The sequence below is a fragment of the Pinus tabuliformis genome, chromosome 6 (assembly GCF_031772625.1).
Source record: "Pinus tabuliformis cultivar Carrire ecotype Pingquan chromosome 6, CPIR1, whole genome shotgun sequence".
NCBI lineage: Eukaryota > Viridiplantae > Streptophyta > Pinopsida > Pinales > Pinaceae > Pinus > Pinus tabuliformis.
Window position 1 is genome coordinate 1,487,426,504 of NC_142292.1, and position 8,995 is coordinate 1,487,435,498.

The 8,995-nt window shown below is 39.3% G+C and overlaps 1 non-coding gene across 1 annotated transcript; it reads left to right on the forward strand.

Annotated features, from left to right (window-relative positions):
* Positions 1-5,259: 5,259 nt before the first annotated feature.
* Positions 5,260-5,346, forward strand: LOC149264263 (small nucleolar RNA U31b). Its single transcript, XR_016261424.1, has one exon. It is a non-coding gene; the product is annotated as a small nucleolar RNA U31b (small nucleolar RNA).
* Positions 5,347-8,995: the final 3,649 nt, after the last annotated feature.

Below are 8,995 nucleotides of genomic sequence, written 5' to 3' on the forward strand. Positions count from 1 at the left end.
ATTTCAGTGATCAAGGACGAGGGAGGTAATCTTCACAACTCTCATGCAGAGATAGAAGAAGTTCTTGTTAAGCACTTTCGAGGCACAACCAAGGAAACATGTTATGACAGAGAAAACTCCATCAGAAACTTCACAAGACATATACCTAGGCTGGTGTCCAGAGAGGACAATTTCAACCTTAACAAGCCAATAATCGAAGTGTTTAAAGAAATGCAAAATGGTAAAGCACTCGGCCCATATGGGTTCAATGTAGATTTCTTCAAGGCTTGCTGGAATATCGTAAAACAAGATATTATAAATGTTGTAGAAGATTCTAGGATGAATAGAAATATTTTGAAAGCCATGAACACTTCCTTCATTGCCCTGATCCCTAAACAAGAGGTAGCCCACACTACTCACAAGTTTAGACCGACAGCTTCATGTAATGTTGTTTACAAGATTATCTCAAAAGTGGTGGTCAATAGACTCAAACCTCTCCTTCCTACCCTGGTTTCTATGGAACAATCTGGGTATGTGGAAGGAAGGAAATTCTTAATAATATTATTCAAGCACCTGACGTGGTACACTCTTTGACCAGCAATCGAAAGGCTGGTATGATCATGCAATTAGACATTGCCAAGGCCTCTGATAAATGGGCCTTGGTAGCCTTGGCAAAGTGATGATCATATACGAATGGATGGAATTATTAAGGGATCACACATTTGGAACAAGACTTGGGATAATAGAGGTCTAGTCCAAGGTAATGGTTTCTGGGAAATTAGAGAGGGAAACTTAGCTCTATTTTGGGAGGACAGATGGCAACAAGAACCCATACTTTTAAAAGAAGAATGGAAGGAACTTAAGGTAGAGGCAGATGCTAAAGGTTTAACCAAGGTAAAGGATTTCTGGGATCGAACCAACAGTATAGAAAAATGGAGAACATTGAGGAAATATGATTTCAAGGATGACAACCCCTTAAAAGCTAAAGCTGAAAAGCTAATGCAAGAGTTAGATCGAAGGAAAATTTTAGTTTCAGAAGGGAATGATCAGCTAAGATGGGGCAACAATAATGAGGGAACCTTTAATCTTAAGGAAGATAAACTCATTCTCCTTGGTTTGGTCTCCCAGGCACCGTACAATGCATGGCAAAGAATATGGAGGGATCAAGGCTGGATGAAAATTAAACTCTTCATGTGGCTAGTCCAGCATAGGAAGATTTTGACTTGGGACAACATTCAGAAAAGGGGTGTTTTGGGGCCTTCTAGGTGCCAGCTATGTGAAGCTCAAGAGGAAACAATGGAGCACCTTCTCAACAACTGCACCTTTACTTCCAGGTTGTGGGATGCTTTTGCCGCCATTTTCGAACAGTCAGATAGGGACAAAGGGAACATCATCAACACCCTAAACAAGTGGAGAGGAAATTTTTCGAATAATGAAGTCCTCAACATTGCTTGGGCTCTTACGCCCGACTTCATTATATGGAATATTTGGAAAGAAAGGAATAACAGAATTTTCAAGGATGTTAAAAAACCATCCCTTTACCTTTTGGATCAAATCTTAAAACAGCTTCATGAGACAGTAGGGTCTATTGTCTGAAATCTCCCTAAGAATCCTCCTTCGGAACCAGATTTGAGGATTCTCTGTCAGCTAGGGTTACAGGGTCTCATTCCTCAGGATCAGGAAAGGAAGATTCTCATTAGAGACTCTGAGCTTGATTTTTGGCACCTCCTAAGGGTTTTTTGAAGTTCAATATTGACAGTGCCTCAAAGGGCAACCCGGGTCCTGCGGGTCATGGCCGAGCATTAAGAGATGAAAGAGGAAATATCTTGTTCATTTTCTATGGTCACCTTGGGAGAACCACCAATAATATGGCAGAAGTTATGGCTATGGAGCATTGTTTAGAATTCCTGATTCAGGATAATCGGCAAAATGTGATTGTTGAAGCAGATTCTGAGTTAATCATTAACTCGGTCAAGTGAATCAGTTGGGGTATGGAGCCGAAAAAGGCCTGAAGGAGTTGGAGGTTGATCCAAATCTTTCAATGGATCCACAACCACCTTCTGTGCCTCTGCACTATAACTTTTAAACATGTCCGAAGATCATCCAATAAACTTGCGGATCTTGTAGCTAATCAAGGAGTGAACTGCGCAAAAAATAGGTTTGCAAGAAAATGGCAAGAGCTACCTCAGCACAGTCTTAAAGCAAAGTGCCAAGACCAGGCGGAGGAAGATTGGCTAGTGTTTTGGAGCAGGGCCATGGAGGGAAGCATTGATAACTTAGAAGTGATATGAGCAGAGGAGTGTATATTATTGGTTTTACAGTGAGTGATATGCTTCGGCGGTTTGCAATTCGGAGCATCACACTCAATCAGTTCATCAGTGGTTGCAGAGAAGGAGTTCTATTTCTATGGTTTTGAAGCAAGCTGGCAAAAGCGTCTTCTCACAAGGTCACAGGGTGTCCCCGATAACCTGAAACCTTCACCTCTCATCAAAATACCATGGCTAGAGCGGTTTTGGGGTGATTGCAAGCCTCATGTGCGGGAAGTAGTTTTCCCTTTCTTACAGCGATCCCATTCAGTGAACAACACATGGAAGTGGGGCTGGGTGAAAAACCGCCTTGATCGCACGCTAAAAATCAGCATGTTGAGCTGTGTGATATTCATTTCGGTCGTCAGTTGTTGTGGTAGGGATCAACGATCAGGATTGATCGTGCAATTTTGTGGGGCCAGGGAGTTAAGTTCGGTTCTCATTCTTAGTGCGAATTTCATCTCCGTTGTCGGATTAAGATGTGGAATGGAAGGCCACGATTTAACAGGTAGGATGAATCCTTCGCCTCTAATCAGAAAACCTTGGCCAGGGTGGTTTTGGGGTGATCACAAGCCTCATGAGCAGGAAGCAGTTTTTTCCTTTTTTATAGCAATCCCATTCAGTGAACAAGACGTGGCAGTGGGGTCAGATGAAAAACCGCCCTGATCGTACGCTAAAAATCAGCATGTTGAGCTATGCAATTTCATTCCAACCGTCAGATTCTATGGTAGGGATCAATGATCAAGATATTTTTGTGGGGCAGGGGAGTTTAGTTCTGCTCGCCTTCTTGATGCAAATTTCATCTTTGTCATCGGTTTAAGATGTGGATTGGAAGGCCACGATTTAATAGGTGGGTTGAGTGAGTGCTGGTGCGAGCAATCGCTCGGCTAAGGCATTAGCCAGCATGTTTAGGGTAGGTATCCTAAAGGATTTGTCGGTTATTTGTATTGGGATGGGGGTTCTTATCATTGGGAGTTAGCACCCTTGTTTTGAGTCCACTTTGTGAAGTGGATAGTTGCAAAATATGTAAATTATTTTCGGCTTAATCATATAAAAGGTTTGTCTCCTTCAGAAAAACAAAAGAAAGATGTAAATAAGTTGTAAATAAATTACTGCTTGAATCAACTATTGGGTGTTAAAAAATAAATACTAATAAAATATTTAAACATAATAATTAAAATTGAGGTTATTAAATTATTCATTGTTTTAGTTTTTTCCTCATCGAAGACTAATATATCAGCTTTTTTAAAGGAAAAAACATAATAAAAATGGTATCTCAACTCAATTTTTCAAATTTCCTTCGATCATCGTACTCTTCAGAAAATTGAAGGATTAAACAAACAAGTCTTTTATATTGGAATCTTCCTCTTAGTAAAATGATAAGGCGTTGAACAGACGATACCCATGAAAATCACAAAAAATGTATAACCAAAAAAGCTAATAATAAACCATCATCTTATTCTTTTTCACACGCCCAAATTCCTTCATCTCTTCTTTTTTCACACGCGTTTACTATTTTGCGACTGGAATCGACATATCTCAACATTACAACCCTTTCCCTTACACACTGTAACTAGATTCCTTGCACACAACCACATCATTTTGCCCAGTGGTTAGCATCTTGCAACAACAAATGATGCCTAGTAGTTAGCATCTTCAAAAATATTCCAAACATGCAAATATAAAAAATCAAAAACCAAATTCCACCATGCAAATATAAAAAATGCTAAAAAATATTCAAACATTGGAAATACAAAGATTTATTGCATAATATTCTACCCGCCAGGCATTGAGCTACTATGGGAAAGACATGCTTCTTCTCCACATACTGCCCATTCTCGATTAGAACCCCACTGCACAACTTCCAAAATCCAAGCGATCTCTATGACTACAATTACCTCCCAACTCCAAGTTGGAATTGTTGTCATAAAGTGTACCATGAAGGCCATCCTTTGGGGGACTAGTACCTCCATGCACTAGAATGTCCACAAAGCTAGCGATGTGGTGGAAATATCCAACCCATGGTTAGTAAACACCACTAAAGTTGCAGAAGAACATGGAGCCATGAAAAAAGGGCCAAGAGCTCACAATTTGAATGAGAGATGTCATCTTAATGCAAAGGGATGTGAATATAGTTTACATGTGGAAGTGCATGTGGTGAGATAACCATGTCATTTATCTCCTAAATGCGATGGGAAGTAAGGTGGAGTTTTCTATCCATTAACATTGTTTACAACAAACTAATTAAAAGAAATAAAAGAAATATATTATTTTTAGTCAAAGGCATCCTATATCAAGGTGGAAGGAGGTTCTTTGACATTTTTTTATAAAAAAATTGGATGAGAAAGATTAAATGTAGGGCAAATATGCCCCAAATATATTTCATCTGAGAAGCATATTTACATCTCTACTGCATCCAAAGCATGAGGAGATGGTAGAAAATGTTACATATTATTTTCTTAATTGAATTTTAGTAGGGTCAATCCCTCTCACCATCGCTAACGTGGAAGAAGAGGAAATGGAAAGGACATAAACACACTTGGTTGATGGCGGACATGTAATCTGAAATGCCAAAGCTGCATTCTGTAGGTCTCCTTTGGTATCTGATGTCTAAGCGAAAGCAATGATAAGGCATCTCATAGATGAGGCCAATATTGAAAGGTTAACATGTCTTGTGACACAAATTAGCTTTGTGCTTCTATTGTTACTATTTAACTACTCACATTATTGGTCTATTGTCTAAAGCTACAACTGCCTCGCTTCTGTATGTATGATTATTGGGGTATATTCTATCTTGTAATTTTGTGTTTTGAGGCATTTTTGGTTGTGAATGTTTTTGTTCGGGTCTATATTTCTATTATCATGGTGCAGCTGAAGATGAAGAAAACATGCTAGTCCATATCGAATATGATTATTTCAATTAATCACCATCTTTCAGCTGAAGCTCCACAGGTATTCATTTGTACTATATGTGGAAAGTGATGATGGATTAATAGTTGCCCAAGTATAAGTAGCGCTTATTTTGTGATGTGTGGTGATTAACAATTTTACATTTTGATTCTAGATTTTTCTACAAATCATGCTCTTATACAATGTAGATTTTCCTGTAGATTCATATCTCATGTAATTTCATAAAACACAAGAAAATAATCTACTCTACTCTCAAACAATAGAAACCAATGATCAATTAAAACAATAATCAACGAGAGGAAGAACATCAATGGCACATAACACAATTGTTTCTCAGGGGAAATCCACTGCTCAAAACCCCTATTATCTATTGCATTAAAAAAATGATAATACAAAGATTGTTCTCACAAGAACAATTCCACGCAAGTATGATCAACTCTCTACCTCACAAGCCTGCAATTACCAACACTTAGCCAATTTATGCTGCCTGCAGAGACCCTATTTCCTTGCACAATTCCCAAGAGAAACAACCCTTGTTTAATTGGGAAATCATGCTTCCAAAACTGCACATTAAACTTAGGCCCATAACTAATTGCATTCATGATCTGTACAACTTAGAAAATCATATAACTGTAGTACACTATCCCTGCACTCTAGTCTCAACTGGGTCTTTCTCTTAACTGACATGCATGCGTTTCTCATAAGGGAATATTTAGTTAACTAGAGTAGCACCTGAGGATGCATCAGTGCACCAACTCACTACCAATCCTCTACTAGTTCCACAAACTGTTAGAACTAGTTTAACTTACCATAACTCAGTCAAACTGAGTTATCTAATTACAACTCAAATAAACTCATCCTGGACCCCTAAAATTTAGGGAGAACATATCCATGACTACCAAAAGACTTACAACTTGAAATTCCTAAGCTAATTAAATCAATTAAACTTAATTAACTATTTACAAGTCGATATGAGAATAGAATTTGATTTTAATTCTTAGTTTAACTCATAGTTTAATTCAAGGCAAAATTTAACTAGAATTTATTTTTGCCATTTCTCAACACTCTCTCTCAACAAGAAAGGAATTATCAGCTACCCTGATCCTATCTTTGTGAAACTCAAATTTACATCTTAACAATGCCTTTGTCTAAATTTTAGGATCTTTTTCCTCTGTGGGAATGTACTCAAACAACATAATCCACCTGAGCAATAAACAATATCAAATATGATGATATTAGATATCAATATGCTTGATCGATCACGAAAAAATGGATTTTCAGAGAGTTTGATACAACTCTCATTATCGCAGTAAATCACAATTGAATCCATCTACTGAACAAAAAAACCAACTCGAATCTTCCTCATCTAGATGGCCTCACATACTGCCTCACTTGTAGCCATGTACTACCTCCACCAAACTAAGTGTGACCAATCTCTATTTTTTGTTGTACCAAGAAATTGCCGCTAACCCAATACTGAATATCCCTCCTGATGTTCTCTTGCTGTCAGAGGGACTCCCTGCCCATTCTGCATTGTTGAATCCTTGAAGCTTCACTCCCTCTATCTATCTATACCACAATCCATACTAATTAGTGCCCTTGTGGTATCTCAACACGTGCTTTTTCGCCTTCCAATACAACTTGGTAGGCCTAACAATCGCTTGACTAAGTTGGTTAACTGCATAGCACATATTCGGTTGTGTGTTCACCAAATACATCAGTGAACCCACAAGCTTCCTGTAAACAATAGCTTCCACTACTCCCCTGAAGTAGCATCCTCCTTCCTCTAATTACTTGCTAGAGAAGTCTCCATGGGTTTGTTTCTCTCTAAGTAGAACCTCCTGAGTGTCTCATTGGCATACTTTCCTTAAGACACAAATAATTCCCCATCACCCTGCCATACTTCCATGCCAAGAAATTAATGCATGACCTCCATGTCCTTCATCTCAAAATCTCTTGCAAGGTCCTCCTTGCAAGAGTTGATATGTTGATCATCAATTTTGAAAATCAAATCAATGACATATAACACAATGATCAACAATTTGCCTTCCACCACTATGTGGTATCGGTTCACATATGCTTCACTCTTGGTGAAGCCCAACTCAGTGAAGTAGATACCGATCCTGGTGTACCAAGAATGGGGTGCGTGCTTCAGCCCATACATCGCCCTCTTGAGTCAGGACACATGTGACTCACGGTCGATTGTCTCAAAACCTTCAGGCTGCTCTATGTACACCTCTTCCTCAATTGTGTCATTAAGGAAGGTTATCTTTACATCCATATGTTGTATCTTCCAACCCATCTACATTGATAGTGTCAATATAGATTTGATCGATAAGGACATTACAAGAAGAGCAAATGTCTCATCGTAGTCAATCCCCTCTACATATGAAAAGACACGGGCCACAAACCTGGCCTTGTTCTTCTCCACACTATCATCTACAACTTGCTTTACCTCTTAAATCCATCGAGAGCTCACCACTGACTTGTTTTTCGATTTTGGGACCACATCCCAAACACTGTTACAAACTATGGAGGCATACTCCTCCACCATGGCATTAACCCAAACTAGTTGTTGTGTTGCCTCCTCAAATGAAGATGGCTCTGTCTCAACACATTCGATCATAAGAGCCATGTATCTAGTGTACCTCTCAAGTGGCCTCATCTTCCTATGCTAAGATGTGGGTGCTCCCACATTCTCCTGTGTATCATGCAATAACCTGTCAGCCTCTCTGGTGTGCTTTCTCCCATCTCTAGAAGACTCTGCCTTTGTGGTTTCCTCCACTTTCGGATCCTCTGAATGTGTCTCCTCCACATCAATCTGAAGCTCCTCAACCTTAGGATATAAGAGCTCCTCAACTGCATGTAGCTCAAGTTCCATCTCAAGGGAAACTTGGATGGTCTTCTCCTCATCGAATCTAACATCCCTGAGAACCACTATCATTCTACTGATCGACAAGTACACCCGATAGTTGTGAGGTGTATTAGTGTACCCCACTAATATCCCCAACTCTCTTTTTGGCTCAATCTTCTTTGATGCATCTTTGGTCACATGGAAATATGCCGATCACCCAAAAATCTTGAAGTGACCAACATGTGGCCTCTTACTGAAATAAGACTCCTCTGGTGTCTTCATACCAAGTATGCAATGGGGCTACGATTCTACAAATAAACCAATGTGTTTCATGCCTCAGCCCACAAGTGTAGTGGTAGGCCTTGATCATGCAACATCGCCTATGCTGCCCCTACCATGCTTATGTTCTTCCTCTCAGCCACCCCTTTTTGTTGTGGGTTATGTGGTGTCGTCAACTCCCGTTTAATCCCTTCTACTGCATAGAAGTTTGTAAACTCATTTGAGACATAATCATCACTGTTACCACTACTCAGAGCTTTAACATTCTTTCCAAACTCTTTATCAGCCAATACTTTAAATTCACAAAACTTTGTGAAAGTTTGATCCTTCTTCAGCATGAAAAATATCGAGCATTTACGAGAAAAGTCATCAAAAAATATAACATAATACCTATGTTTGGTCATTGATGCTATCTAGAATGATCCACACACATCTAAATGGACTCTCCCTAGAATCACCTTTACTCGACTGTCTCTGTCATGAAAATAAGCCTTGGTGTATTTTCCCAAAGCACACCCCTTGCACGTATCAACTTTCTCTAGCGTACCTTTGGGAAGACCAATAGAGATCTGTTGCATGATTCTAAAATCCCCATGATGCAAGTGGCCCAATCATCTGTGCCAGAACTTGCCAATGTCTCGACTCTACAACTTCTTTGCTTTTTTGC